A 15,109-nucleotide genomic window follows, 5' to 3' on the forward strand; every position below is an offset into this window, starting at 1 on the left:
TCATGTAATGATTTATTCAAACTTAGACAATCAGGATTAGGTCAATCTTTTGAAAATGGTCAAATTCAAGGAGACTAGTTAATAGATAAGTAGGAGCATTGCTTGTAAATAAAACATTGAATATATATTAAAAATGAAATTATTATTTACAACTTGCCTTTTTCAGGTCACAGTTGTTCTCCTCTGAAGAAACAGGTAATGACTATGGTTCTTAATCCCCAAACTCCATTAGAATGACTTTATAATGAGACACATAAATTCATAAGAGCTATAACTGAAAGAACCATGGCATTCTGAGAAAATAATACAAATGCCTCTCCCAATGTGCAGTGTATTTTATATGAAACAACTGTTTGAATATTTGTGAATCTTTCCCTGTGTTCTGCATACAACACAATCAAACTGACTAAAGTATAATAAATATCTGAGGGACAGAACGAGGTAGCATAACAAAATACAAAGGTATACTTAGATAATTAGAGTGAGTCTGGTAATATGACTTTCTCATTTGTTGATAAATAGCAAGAAACATTTAGAGTGCTTGAGTCTATTATTACAAAGTATCTGGTAAAGCTCAGGTTTGTTGTCAGCGCAGTAAATTTCTTCTCAGAAGATATATTTTCCATCAAGTGTATTTTTAAAGATATGTTTCTCACAAAAATGCTTTTTTTACGACTGTGGCCTTTGGAGTCTCAGTACTTACATGATGACATTCTTGTACCCTACATACAGGCATTTGGCTTGCTGAAATAAGAGCAGAAGAATTCACTATAATTTACTGTCTTATCTTTTTAGGTGAGATGATGCTTTGACAAATTGCTTGATGGATCATTAAATGGAAGAGACATCTAAGTTGCCATCAGCAATTAGAGCAAATTTAGGATTTTTCTGCAAGTTCCTTCCTTTTCCACCTGCTCCTTTAGAGCAAGAAGCCATTGAATTCCTTCCAAGGTATTTTTTGTTGGATGATTACAAATAAGCATTAAAACTGAGGTTGACCAGCTTTCACAGAGTCACACAATCACAGGGTGGTTGAGGTTGGAAGGGACTTCTGGAGGTCATCTTGCCCAACCCCCCTGCTCAAGCAGGGCTGCCCAGAGCTGGTTGTCCAGGACCATGTCCAGACGGTTTTTGAATATTTCCACGGAGGAAGACTCCATGACCTCTCTGGGCAACCTGTGCCAGTGCTTGGTCACTCTTACAGTGAAAAGTGTTTCCTGATGCTCAGATGGAGTCTCCTGTGTTTCAGTTTGTGCCCATTGCTTCTTGTCCTGTCACTGGGCACCACTGAAACTACCACCTGGTTCCATCCTCTGTGTGCCTTCCCTTCAAGTGTTTATATACATGGATAAGGTCCCCTGAGCCTTCTCTTCTCCAGGCTGAACAGTCCCAGCTCTCTCAGCCTTACTCATAGGAGAGCTGCTCCATCCCTTACTCATCTTGATGGCCTTTTGGTGGTCTCAATCCAGTATGTCTCTGTCCGTCTTGTACTGGGGAACCCAGAATTGGTCACCATACTCCAGGTGTGGCCTCACCAGTGCTGAGTAGAGGGGAAGGATCACCTCCCTTGACCTGCTGGCAGTGTTTTGTCTAATGCAGCCCAGGATACCGTCAGCCTTCTTTGCAGCAAGGGCACATTGCTAGTTCATGTATGTTGCACCTTTGGAGCTGTAATAATGCGGATCCAAAATATCAGAGAACTGGATTTAATGAAACTCATGTTAAAAGCATTATAGTAAATAATATTTCATTGCAATATCTCCACAAGTAAAACTTAGTTTTAGGCATCTGGTTGTTTTGGGTGGAGTTTAGCTGCTTTCCCACATTCAGGCTGCCTACTGTTTCAGGATACTCCTCAGTTGTTTGCCCTTGGTGTTTGAAAGGCTCCAATCACTGCTATTAATTCTTCCTTGTGAGATAAGACACTGTCAAATAAGATTTGTTTACTAGCTTTCTCACATACTTAAATATTCTTCTTTCATTTCACTAATTTTATACATCTGAATCCACTTATAGTGTCACAGCTGAATCCCCAAATGTAGGGGATTGGCTCAATTTCTTCTCCATATTTAGGCTCATGTAATTAAATTATACATATTAAAAAAAAATCCTATAATGGCTGTATTATATTTACTTCCTTAACGGAGCACAACTGATACTGGGATCCTTTTATGAAATCTAGAATGCAAGCTTACAAGGAGTTGGTTATCATGTTGAAATGTTTATAAAAGAAATCTATCAAAAAAGGTGAGAAACAGGAAACATCACTAATACTGTTCTTTAAGGAGCAATGCTTATACAGTAGCATTTTGTGTGTCAGTTTCTCCTGTTTTTTTCCCTTCCATAACAATGTTTTAATACCGTGGCCATCTTCAAAGAAGCCAGAAAGAGAGGTCGTTCAATCTCTACACATTCAGTAGGCAGCTGTGAAGAGGGGAAAGGGTTTCATTGACCTTCCACTGCTAGATAAAATTAACACTTACCAAACCTCAGGCAAACCCAGTCTCAAGACTCAATTCCACCACAAACCAGTTTTTTGTCAATATTTCTGCTTGTTTTTTTCAGTGAGGAAGCGAGTTGCTGGGACTTGCTCCAAGTTCCCCCCTTCTAGGGGAGCCTTTGCTCAGTAGAGCTCCCCAGATACTCTTGTCTGTGCTTCTTAAACATATGTTTCACTTCAGCATCATCTGTGTAAAAGTCCTGCTAAAATCTCATTCTTCGGGAGATGAAGAGGCAGAAACACTTAAAGTCTCAGAAGAGCTTGGTTTGCATAGGTTTGCAGAAATATGAATTGTTCTGCCAATTGTTCTGTCCTATAATTCATTGAGTGAGACTAATTTCTGGGAAGATGGTGTGGAAGAGGGGTGTTGCTTTCCTATTGCTAACACAATAGGTAACTTTTCCCTTTTCAGCCAGATTTTGTTGTATAAACAGCAAGAAAAGAAATGGGTATATAACTGTGTAAGAAAGCTGTGCGGACAGACTGAGATAGATGTGCCAACATGTGTTTGTATTAAGGGGTGACTGTCCTTTTCAGCTGTCTGAATCTTACCATACTTTTATTTCACAGAGTTCTTCTGTTTTCCATTGGCTTTGGTCAGTTCTTGCCATTCATAAATGTGACTGTTTATAGCTGAACTATGCTATTCATCTGTAATATGTGGGGTTTATTCATCATCTTTTTTATTCACAAACTTTATTTTTCTTTCCTTTCCTTTGATTTCTGTACACCAGATAGAAGCATCATCTGGTTTAGCTGGCTAGATGTCCATTGGAAAGAAACAAGAGCAAAAGAAGTTAAATGATGTTTGTGAAGATCCTATAGGTGTGTGTTTATACCTTCATTACTAATTAATGACAGGGTAGGGTAGGGTAGGGTAGGGTAGGGTAGGGTAGGGTAGGGGAGAAAAAAGAGAAAAGAGAAGAGAAAAGAGAGGAGAGGAGAGGAGAGGAGAGGAGAGGAGAGGAGAGGAGAGGAGAGGAGAGGAGAGGAGAGGAGAGGAGAGGAGAGGAGAGGAGAGGAGAGGAGAGGAGAGGAGAGGAGAGGAGAGGAGAGGAGAGGAGAGGAGAGGAGAGGAGAGGAGAGGAGAGGAGAGGAGAGGAGAGGAGAGGAGAGGAGAGGAGAGAGAATGGAGTAGAATAGAATAGAATAGTTCAGCTGGAAGGGACCTTCAACAATCATCTAGCCCAGCTGTCTATGATATATATATTATATATATAGTCAAGAATAGTTGGCTTTTCAACCAGACAGACTTGCTGTTTACTTGTAATAATAACTTGACCAGTTCTCTTTGTGAACTTGGAGTCCTTTTATGAACTTACAGTAAGGTCTGGGCATTTCACAAAACTCAATAGTCACGATCATTCACCTGTAATAAAAATACCTGCTACACTAATGTGGAATTTTCCCTGACTGACTGTGATTGTGTGGAGCATTTTATAGCATGAAATATATTTGTGTATAGCTGGTGAAAACTAGAGAAGCACTTTGTTTGAACTCTTGTTACTGTTACAGAAATGTTTAATTAACCTCTGCAGTTAATGTCAATGTTTTTATTACATTCTTCATCTCCCCCTGGTGCCTAGTGAAAATTCTTGATTTCCTTCACTAAAGATACTGTGTGAAAAAAATGATGAATAAGGCAGCTGACCTGTAGGGTTTCCCTCTGCCCAGTGGTAGACCAGCAGACCTCAAGTTTTGTCCTTTTGTATAAATAGTACGGTCTGTGATGGGCTGGAGTTGCTTTCTGCTGCTTTTGTTTAACTATCTGACCCATCCCTCACATGAAAGCTGTTTTCACCATACTCTGGTCTGTCACTCTGTCTGCTGAAGACTGTTCCAGTCACAAAAGGCACATTCATAGGGTGCTAATTCAGGAAGAATTAGAAAAGCTGTCATTTAAAAGACCTGACCCAAAGTAAAAGGAAAGACTGCCTTCAGCTTTGAAATGAACCGCTCCCTTCTCTCTTCCTTCCCTTATGCACAGCACATTCTCCCCAGACCTTGTCTTTGGGTTTATTCGTAATTTTGTACAGTAATAGGACCAGAGGTTCTTATTCTTTTAAAGAAAAAAAGAAGTGTGTTTTCTGGTTACGTAGAGGACCTAACTTGAATAGTTAAAATAAGCTGAATAGTTAAAACAGCCTGAATAGTTAAAAAAAAAAGAGGACAGATACTTGATGACTCTGTAGACTCCTAGCCTGATATTATTTCAAGCTACTATTTCAAGACATACTTAGTAGTGTCCATAGTTTGTTACTTTTTAGCGGCTTTATGAATTGCTTATTGGTTTAAGTTCCTGTTTGTATCTCAGTGTTAAAAGGTAAAACTATATCACCAGCACAGTTGGCAGGCTTCATTGGAGTCTCTTCAAAGCTATTGATTAACTGCAGAAGGGGTTCTAATTTAGCCTTAAATGAATCTTGAATACCTACATTTGTTACCCTATATTCGTAGCCTCTGCTTTGCCTTGTTCTGTGTACCATCTTTGTACCTTTTCTCTGGATAAAGATATGCAGTCAGGCTGGCATGTTTCATAAACCACAAATATCACTAAAATAAGGGAAAAGGTAGAACTTACTTTATATTCTACTTCAATGCAAGATGTTGTAAAGCATCACCTGCAATCATAAGTAATGTTTGGTTTTATGTATACATGTATTTATAGAAAGAAGTGTTTGTTTATAGCTTAGAAATTGGCTTTGGGAGAGTTGATGTAACACCTGTCCTGCTAACCTCGCATAAAGACAGCATACTCATAAACACATACAGCTTTTATATTTATGGCACCTTTCAAAACTTAGGAGTTTACACTTATCTTTATTTTTAATATAAAGAAATTTTTAAAAATCTGTTTACTGTGCATTTCTAGAAGAATCTCAGAACAAGAACATAAAACTGAGTAAGATATACATAGTTTTCTATTAGAGGTAGACTTTTACTGTGCAGTCTGTGCTTTTTCTACCCAGTTCCTAGGCAATGGAGACTGACATTTTTACATATCTCCTGCTAAAAAGTACATCTTATTAATTTTCCTTTGGGGTAGAACTCATAACTACACAGAGTGTACAAAACAGAATTACTGACTAATGCTGTTAATTATATCTGTAGGTACAAACAAAGTTTCCAAGTATTCAGCAGCAGAAGAGAGTTCAATAATCGTTCATAATGACCGAAAGATATTTTAAAATGCCAGAACATTATTGCATAATAATAGAAGCTGGTAAGAACTTCAAAGAATTTTAGTATTTTTATGTCAACTTCCTACATTTCTGAACATTTATTCCTTTTCGTATTTCTAGTATAAACTTTTGGCACTATTCCACTGAGAAGGAGCATGCATACTTGCGCTGGAAATTTCTCATCTGAGGAACCTCCTCTGAGGACATTCTTTTCATAGCTTCAGATAGTATCAACAAGGGAATCAAGGAAGATAAAATTCGGGAGACAAACTTTTCTTAACTGGTGGCTGAGATGCATACATGCTTATAAGCCAAATGCTTTCTGCACTCTTCCAACTGAGACAGAAAAAATGAGTCTTTTGGGGCTTTATCTATCAAAATAGTAAGAAGTAGACTCAAGCCTCAAAAAGCATCCAGAAAAGGCTAAGTGATTTGTGTAGTTCAAAGGATAATGCCATGGTTTTACTTAGAAAATAGGGTGATGATGCTTTTGTGAGAACTATTAATATTCAAACTAATTCACTTCGGCCTCTAACATTTAAAAAACAAGGTTTATCTCTTTATTTTTTTAATTTTTATAGTGTATCTGTCCACTCTTTGAGGTTAATATGCAGAAGTAGTAATTACAAAGCTATTCTCATATTTATCTGAATTTGTTCATCAGATTGGTTTGCTAAGTGTTCATGCAGTTTCCAGCCCAATATTTACACAAGAGAGACACAAATTCGGAGAAAAATTCAACCTAAAGGTTTCTTACTTGCTTGAACTACCCATTCATTTTCAGCTTTGTTCACTGAGCTGAGTTTGTGATCTTAGATTTCTGAATTCCTGCCACACAACATAGTGAATTACAGGTGAGTCGTATATAGCAAGATGCCAGTAATTTAAAATTAGGTACTCAAGGAACCTCTCAATCAAATGCCTCTTCATATTTTTTTTTTAAAGTTTGGCATTTAGGAACCAAATGCCTTGCTACCCAAGGAAAAAAAAAAAACCAAACCCCAAAAGCCCCTGGCCCTTTCCCCCTTGGCTAATGTACTCCTAAAACAGAAATCAGAATGCATAATGTCTAATCCAGTCAAGGACTAAATGCATTTTGTAACAGAAATCTGCATTGTTTCACCAACATATCTTTAACTGTTGACTGTTTAGATTACTTGCTAATTAAATTCTGTTTTTGAGATGGCTAAATCAAATGTATTTGAATTATAATGAATGCAATGTTTGGCATTTTACCCCACTGCTTTTAGTCAATATCTTTAATACTTACAAGTACGAGTAAGAAGAATAGTAAGATAAACACATTGTTGGTGCTGTAAGGTACATTTTAAATGTCTAAATAGTAATCAATAGTAAGAAATTAGGTATTGACTAAAATACTTTCATAATAAGTAATTATTGGTTTGCTCTTTTGAAAATTAGACATTTTCACTGTGGGAATAAAGAGTAAATACACAGTCATGAAATTAGACTGTGACCTTTTGATACAACTTTCTTCTTTCTATGAAATCAGGTTTAAATATGGTTGCACAGCTATATTATGCTCTAAACATCAATTTTTAATTATTATAAGGTCAAGATTGTAACATATGTGATTAGCACAATCCTTTGGCACACTTCTGTTTTTGTTACAGGACCTTCAGCTTTTTCAGGTTATACTGCCAATACTGCTGACCTTTGCAACACAGTGTCATTTTTGGTCAGTGTTTCCCAAAGTATTCGATAGTTGTCCAAATACCCTTTTACTAATATCTTTAGTAAAACTTCCATGGACTTCAGAAGGAGCTGAGTGTGGTCAGTGATGAACAGTGCTGAAAATTGCCACTGGAAATTGCCATTACCATTTCAGGTGTTCTGGCCACTGATTTTGTCCACAATACACCATAAATCCCAGCTGACAGCATTACAGATGTCTCAGCCTGGAAGCTTGCAGCATGCAGGCTTACACTATTTTCTGTTTCATCATTGCTCCTTTTTTATTTTCATAGTCAAAGCGAACACTTTTTGATGAAAAAAACCCCAATTTTTATATTAAACTACAGATCTTTTACACAAAAAGTTAGCCTGAGGAATATAGGGAATTACTCTGGATATTATCTTCGTTGCTTTTCATTAGTTTGTCAGTAGTGAGGGTTTATCATATCATGACAAGATGTTCCATGCACGTTGCTGGGAAAGCAATAAAATTGCTTCTTATAGCTAACATGTGCCAACACTCTAGAAACAATCCTCAAATGCACTCTTTGATGGTGTATTTCTGTCAAGTGGTGCATCGCCAGCTCATTTGGCAAAGAGACAGGGACCACAGTGTGTGGCAACAGGCAGGCTGCACCTTTCGACTTTGTCAGAAACTCAAGTGATACGGAAAATATAGTGGCATTGTTTTCAAGAAGAGATTCAAATACATTTTTAACAGAAACATGCTTTTCCCAGCCCTGCAAAATAACTGAAATGAATGGGACCTAAATGTTGTGACAAGAAATGTTAAAAAAAAAAAAAAAAAGAATTCTTTTTAAACTTGGTGTTTTTCTCCTTATTGCTCCAGCACAGCGCAAAACTCTGGGAGCTGTGCTGAGTTCTTGTAGGACTCACCGATTACTCTGAATGCAATATGTGTAGCACATTTGGCGCTGTGATCTGGGAACCTTGCTGGAGATACAGGACTCATCATTTGCATAGGACAGCTGGGAAAGGCAGGGATGTTCAAGGAAAAAGAGGTGTCAGTAGTGGAGCTGACTCTTGTAGCAGCACATTTGCACTTTTTTAAAGAAGAATCAAGGGAATATGGTAATTTCCTTAAACTCTTAAAAATAGAATGTGTTAGGCTAAAGAATTTATTCCTTTTACTATTTTCAAATATGAAGAAATATTAGAGCAGTGCTGGTGTATAGCTTGGGGTCACCTTCCTTAAGTACATATTTTTCCACCAGGTTTTTCAGTCCCTGATCAGAATGCCCTAGTGCAGGATGCATCTGACTCTAAACATATGCATTGTCCATTGTGTAATATTGAAATCAATGTGACTTTATTGTCACCTATTTAATTAAAGTACTTATGACTTCATTTTGGATAAAATCCAATATTTAAAACTCATAACTTCTCATTTTTCTGTATGAGGTACCTACTGCAAAACATGAATAGCTCAGAGAAGGTAATACGTGCTGAGTATGTTGCATTCATAAGTAATGTAAAAATACTTGAATTCACAATTCCTGCTTGAATGTCAGAGCTTACCATCAGAAGAAGATAACCATACTAAAGCTAAATCTCAACTACCTCTAATGGCTTGCACCAGCATTAATTCTTTATCACTTGCAGGTTTTTAACAACTTTGAGCAAATATGGCAGACTGGTTTGATGTAATCACAGACAAAATTTTAATGGACAATGTAGATGTAGTTCTCTGAAACATTGCTGACACTGGAGTCAATGGAATTATGCTTTTTTAACAAGGACCTAGTTCCATTATTTACAGGGTAAAATTTACAGGAGGCTGTCTCAGCTTTTCAGCATCTGTGTAGAGCATATGTAGAGCAAATTAATTCAGTGTATACATGGTGTGCACCAAAACAAGCCCAATTCTTTTTTTTTCCTCCCCACTCTCTACTGCCAACCAAATAAAACCTGAAACCAAATTGCTGTCTATTAGGTGACCAGACAGTTTTTCAGGCTTTTCATAATGCTGTGCATTTACTTCTCTATGCTAGACCAGCACCTTTCTGCAGTGTTTTGTAGGAAGGAAATACGATAGTTATATAGGCTTTTGCTTTGCATAGTTGTACACTGTATCTACCTTGCCACTTTTCTGTAGAAAAAAATCTGAATGAATTATAAATGTAAAAAAAAAAATCAAGTAATAATAAGTTAGTGATAGCTTGATTTTATACTTAAGAAGGTGCTTTCTGCTGGAGTGGTGTCTGTTAGCAAGTTCAGTGTTTCATTTATGCTTCTGTACTGTTTTGAGCTGAACACAGGCAGAAGGGCAGCTGCAGCGTAATTCAATAAAAAAACTAATTTACTGAAGGGAGTATACTTGGAAGTGCCTGCTGGATGTCATATTGTGGAAGCAGTGCTGTGGTGTAGGTACCAAGCAGTCATTGTCCACTATTTCATTTTCTTCAATGTAAGCAGAGAAAATATAAGATATTGTAAGTGTAAGATATTGTAAGATACTGTATTTACAGAAAGACAGCCTGAGGGACAGCTACAGCCACCTACACTATATCTACCAGCCTTCTGTGTGATCCATTTTGCATAATCTAACTTGACTAATATTTTAGATATTTCCAGAATTTATGTTATGCTTTATTATCTGTGAATTCAGAATTTATCTTCAATTTTTTTAAGAATGAAAGGCATATAAGAATGTTTTGTTTCTGCACTGATAAGATTATTTATTATTTAATTCAGTGGAATCCATGTCTTTTTACAGATACAGATGGCCAAGTCATGTAACATGTGAAGGTTGTGGCCTTGTCCCCATTTTGGAAACGTCTTGTAGCCTGTGTACATTTGAAGAAATGTTATCATTATGTTGTCTAAAGAAATGAGAGTTGCATGTGTCAGGATACAGGTCATGAACTTGCATATTCTGTATGCTTTAAAGCTGAGCTGTAAATTTAAGCTTTTTAGTCTTTTTTCTGAAAAGGTATTCTTCCAAGATGCAGGGAACAAACAGGATCACTTTCAATACTTTTCGTAGGTATGAGTAGGGATATTTTTATTTCTAACAAAATTCAGCCCATTCAAACTGCTTCTGAATTAGAATAATCTGATTAAAGTATTTTGGCTGTTGCTTTAACTGTCTGTTTATCACAAACAGGTCCCAAACCTGCAGTGAAGAAGCAGAGTGATGTGTGCGTGGGAAATGCGATTCCTGAACATTAATGTCCAGAGGACACTGGCCAGATACTGAGATACTGGTATTTTTTTCTGCAGTCTGGGTACAGTTATGGCAGTCAAGCCGAGTCTGATGACACAGAACCAAACTTGCTCTTCAGGCCTGAAACCCTGTCTCTGGAAGGGAAGAAAGAGATTAAACTTTATTTGTTCATAAAAGGTGACTTTCTGGTAGCTGTAAAGGAATCTGGTGGAAAGAAATATGACCTTAGCACCAAGCCTGGATGTCTGTAGTCCAGTATAAGACAAACTCTTTTCTACACAGTTTCTAGCAGTCCAATTTTATCGGGGAAGGATGCATTGAAAACCAATATCAACTTGCCATGGTTATCAACCTGATCTTGGCTAAGTAGATGAAACCTTTGTGCCATTTGATTTGTGTGACCTGAACTGCTTTGCATGGAGAATTGTTTTCTGTTAGTGGTAATTTTGATTTGCAGAACTGCTGAGCCCTAGACATTCAGTGACTGATCTGCCCTACACAATGTTATTGAAGAGATTAGTGTTGCATACTCATCTAAATTTTCCAGGTTAATCTTGAGGCTACTTATCAATCACCTGATCTGCAGATGTTGTATGACAGATGGAGCAATGGGTTTAGAGTAAGGGATTCTGGTTTGTTTTGGTTTGTTTTGTTTTGTTTTTTTCCTATCACTGGACCATTAAATGACCTTCAACTAGACCCAGTACTGCATTATAGAGCGATCGAAAAACGGAGTGCTTTCCAGCCTCACAGAAGTACCAATGTAGCTTGCAAGGTATTCTGGTGCTCTCTTCTGTAAAGGTAGTGTTTGGCTTGCTTTTCCTCCCATACTTGTCTCCATCAAAGAAAAATAGGAAATACTTTCTCAATCAAAGAGTGAAGGCAAACAGGGAAAGAAACTATTTGCAAGTTTAAGTAGCCCCTAGTAGTCAGTTCAGATTATTTGGTTGCAGGAATCTAAGCCTTATCTTGACTTTGGGGATCTGGAGAAAGCCAGAAACTCAAAACAGTATTTTAGCAAAATCTCATCAAGAAAAACGGTTTACAACAGCAATCTTCCAAGGGACAGGGCTCCTTCACCTCCAAACTGACATTCTGGAAAGAAAATCATGTGAGTCTTCCCCTGCAGTAATTGTATTTTAAAAACAGTAACAGAACTTTTGGGTTAATTACTGTGGCTTCATCTTCTGATACTTAAGATGGAATTGCTCAATTCAGGCTGAACTACAGCAAGATGGAGTTTCCATGCCAGCCAGAGGTAACACAGAACACAATGGGTATTTTGTGGACATAAAGATTAGATCTAACAGATTATTTAAAAAACCTGTTTTCCCACTGATATAAGTATGGGAGCCTCTGTATGGGTTGTCAGCTAGATCTAGCCCTAACACTTGTAATTACATTAGCCATTTTTAAGTACTTTTATTATGCATCATGTAAGAAAAACCCTTGAATCAAATAATTCTAGAAAAACGGTAGAGAGACTAAGCTTATTTGAGCTCTTCATAAGGGCAAAGAGCCAAAGTTTTATTAAAATCGAATTCAAATCTACTGCTTTCTTTTTTTTTTTATAATGTAATAAAAATATTATCCACTTACTGAGGAAATAATCTGCTATTTTTCTCCTGATATATATTTTTTATTCCAGGGGGCTATGGCTGAACAAGGCTCTGCAAGGTGTCTACAAATTAGGCCAACCTCCTCTTCCAAAGCAAATGTTTCTAAAGGAAAGTATACTAAAAGTAATAACCCAAAAAATGAAGAGTGTAACAATGAGATAATAACAAGGAAGAAGAGTGTTAAATTATCACAACACATTTCAGACTTGAAACCATGTCTGGCATAAAATTAATGAAAGCTTGGATGTGGCATATGGTATATTCTCCCCTTTAAACAGTAGAAGGTATTTTGCAAATTGTGATATGGAATGTGTCCTCCACAGACTGTTAGTATTGTACTGAATTGCATCGTAGGTGTATTTAGTTCTGAGTGCTGCAGACTAATTGCAATGTATTGAGCTGTAGGGTAGGTGTTTTTAGCAGCTGCTTTAGTTCTGAAATGTTTTAACTCAAAATTTGCCGTAGACTCCTTTCAGTTTAATTCTTTTAATTTCATATTATTTTCCTAGTATTTCCCGTTATTGTCCTCCCATATTGTTCTATTGCTTAATTTACTCTAGGCTCCCACATCTAAGACATTTGAAGCTGAACATGGCTTCTTCCCCCATATAAAACTTGCAAGGAAAGTTTTATAAAACTATTTGTTGCAAGAGGTGTAAAATATATATGCAAAAGGTGAATTTGTATTTAGAAGGCTTAAGCAAGGTGCTTGCTGTTCTTGTTCGACGTTGCTTACTTCCAGCATGTAAGAACCAAGTCTGTGGTATCTGAATGCCATTGTGACACCACAGATGAGTTTCTTTCCACCACCAGAGTTGCAGGGAACTTGGAGACTGCAGGAAGAAGTCAAGATGGTTATTCACAAGTGCCAGAGGAAAAAGTTAGACAGCTGTAAGACATACCATTGACACGGGGTATTTTAAGGACAGTAAAAAAAAAAGGCAAAACATAATGGTATTTAATGTAATGTCACTTAGTGCTGGAAGACAAATGTTGTTTTCCCATAAAAGAGGTGGACTAAAACCTAAGAAGTTCTCAGTAGAGTTTTCCTGAACTAGGGAAAATATGCGTTTGGTAATTTGAACTAGCTTTTGTCACTTTGGTCGTGGTTTCTTAATAGGAGAATAAAAAAAAAGTAGGGATTATGAAGGAATTCTGTGGTCTCCAAACACTGTCAAAGTAAATTGAATTTCTGCATTGCACAGTAAGACACAGCTGGGACTCCACTCTTTACTGGCAGCTCTCACTATTTTTTTTTAGTTATTGTTCTAAAAAGTTACAGTGTCCTAAGTTGAGTAAGTTACATCGTATGTTTAGAAGAAAGAAGACTTTATGAAACAAGGAAAAGTGCACTGGAATGGGAAAACATTTTACATGTTTTCTTATTGTGAAAAATGAACTTCATGGGAAAAAAAAATCCTAAATATTTTTTCTCTTTCACAGGAAAAATGATGTTTTCATTTCTGTAATTCTCTGTAGGATATTGAGTATGTACCCATTTCCGAACTGATGAAAGAGCCTTCATGTCTTCTCGGTTAGCTACACGATCTGTGATGCAACTTAAATGTGTCTTGTCAGTTTTCCCTGTGAGCACTATTTGTCACATCATTTGTCTTACCTTTCTTTCTTTATCTGTCACTAAGAGTGGGCTAATTGTTCCTGAAGAATGAAAATAATTCACTTCAGCTGGTCTATGCAAGGCCCTTTTAACTTTTGTAGGAAGACAGGTGGCCCTTCAGCCCCTTGCTTGTTGGATCAACAACATAAAATTGTTGATTTTAAAATTGCTGCCAGCAAATCTGGAAGACCAATCTGCAGTTGTCCTCTGAAGAAGGTAGGTGTGGAGCACTCTGGTGTGCCTTTCTCCTTGGGCTGACAGTCTACATGGTGGAGATGTAATCCTTCTGCTGCCCCAGAGCCACATGTATTCACAGTCTTGAAAACCTGGGTCACCAGTCTTTGACCTGCCCAATGGTATGTGTTTATGCTTGCAGAACTGTTTACTTCAGCAGAGTTTTTAAAGTAAATGCTAGTTAACAGAAATGAAAACTGACAGATTGAGACCTCTAAAATCCTTAGTCAAGCAAGGAAGGATGTTGTTATCTGTCTCCTTTTTTGTTTGCGATATATTTATTCAGTTTGGAGTGATTTTGCTAGTTAAAATTTTACATCTTATGCATTGTCAAACATTAACTGACTGAAAATACTTATAAGCGACCTGTTGCCTTGAAATCTAACAATATCCACCCATTCCTTTGCTACCTGAACATGTGCATTTTTCCATGTATGAACATATGGTCTTTCTGGTATTCTGCAAGAGAACATAAAAGCAAAATTTTCATGTTAAACTTGTTGTTTTAGTATTCTTTGATAGCTCTAAGCATCTATGCTTTGCTGCAGCCTAATGTAAAGACATGTTTTAATGCAGGTCAGTTATTCCAGTCATATATTGGATAGTGTTTGAAAGAGCTTTACAAGCACAAATTATTTTTCTTGCAATTGTCTAAGAAATAAATTCAGTAGTTTTCTGTGAATAATAAATAAAAAGACTATATAATATGCAGAGAAAGATAATGAAAAGAGCTTTTTTGGCTTAGAGAAACCTGCTGCGCAATTCAGATTGTTTTAAAAGCAAATTGCTGTGCGCTCAGCAATTGTGTTACCCAATTAGGGATGCCCGTGTCCATCTCAGTATACTGAAGACAGAAAAACTGCTTCTGCTTGTGCTGTACTGTCTTTAGTGGGCATTTTTCTCCAATTCTTTTATTTCACAGTATTTACTCATCTTTCTTTTTCCCCAGGCACCTTTGGTTTGTGGTAAAAATAATTTTGTATCTTCCGATTGCTTTCCACAACAATTAGTTCTCTGGTAGTACCTAAACCGATGCTTGTTTGCTAATTCCAGTGGTGTCTGAAGGAGGTAAGA

General features: G+C 37.1%; 1 long non-coding RNA gene across 2 annotated transcripts in view; it reads left to right on the top strand.

Annotated features, from left to right (window-relative positions):
* The window catches only part of LOC148055310 (uncharacterized), a 51,959-nt gene extending 36,856 nt beyond the window's left edge, over positions 1–15,103 (top strand). Inside the window, exons 1-4 of one of the 2 annotated variants that reach the window (XR_015705588.1) lie at positions 809–951; positions 3,235–3,325; positions 10,505–14,157; positions 14,985–15,103. This is a non-coding gene — a long non-coding RNA (uncharacterized LOC148055310). Of the gene's footprint in view, positions 1–808; positions 952–3,234; positions 3,326–10,504; positions 14,158–14,984 lie in introns of those variants that run through there. The other variant, XR_015705587.1, reaches the window with a different exon arrangement.
* Positions 15,104–15,109: the final 6 nt, after the last annotated feature.

This window comes from Nipponia nippon, unplaced genomic scaffold (assembly GCF_047370975.1).
Source record: "Nipponia nippon isolate SJK-2023a ecotype South Korea unplaced genomic scaffold, ASM4737097v1 scaffold_24, whole genome shotgun sequence".
Classification (NCBI taxonomy): Eukaryota; Metazoa; Chordata; class Aves; order Pelecaniformes; family Threskiornithidae; genus Nipponia; species Nipponia nippon.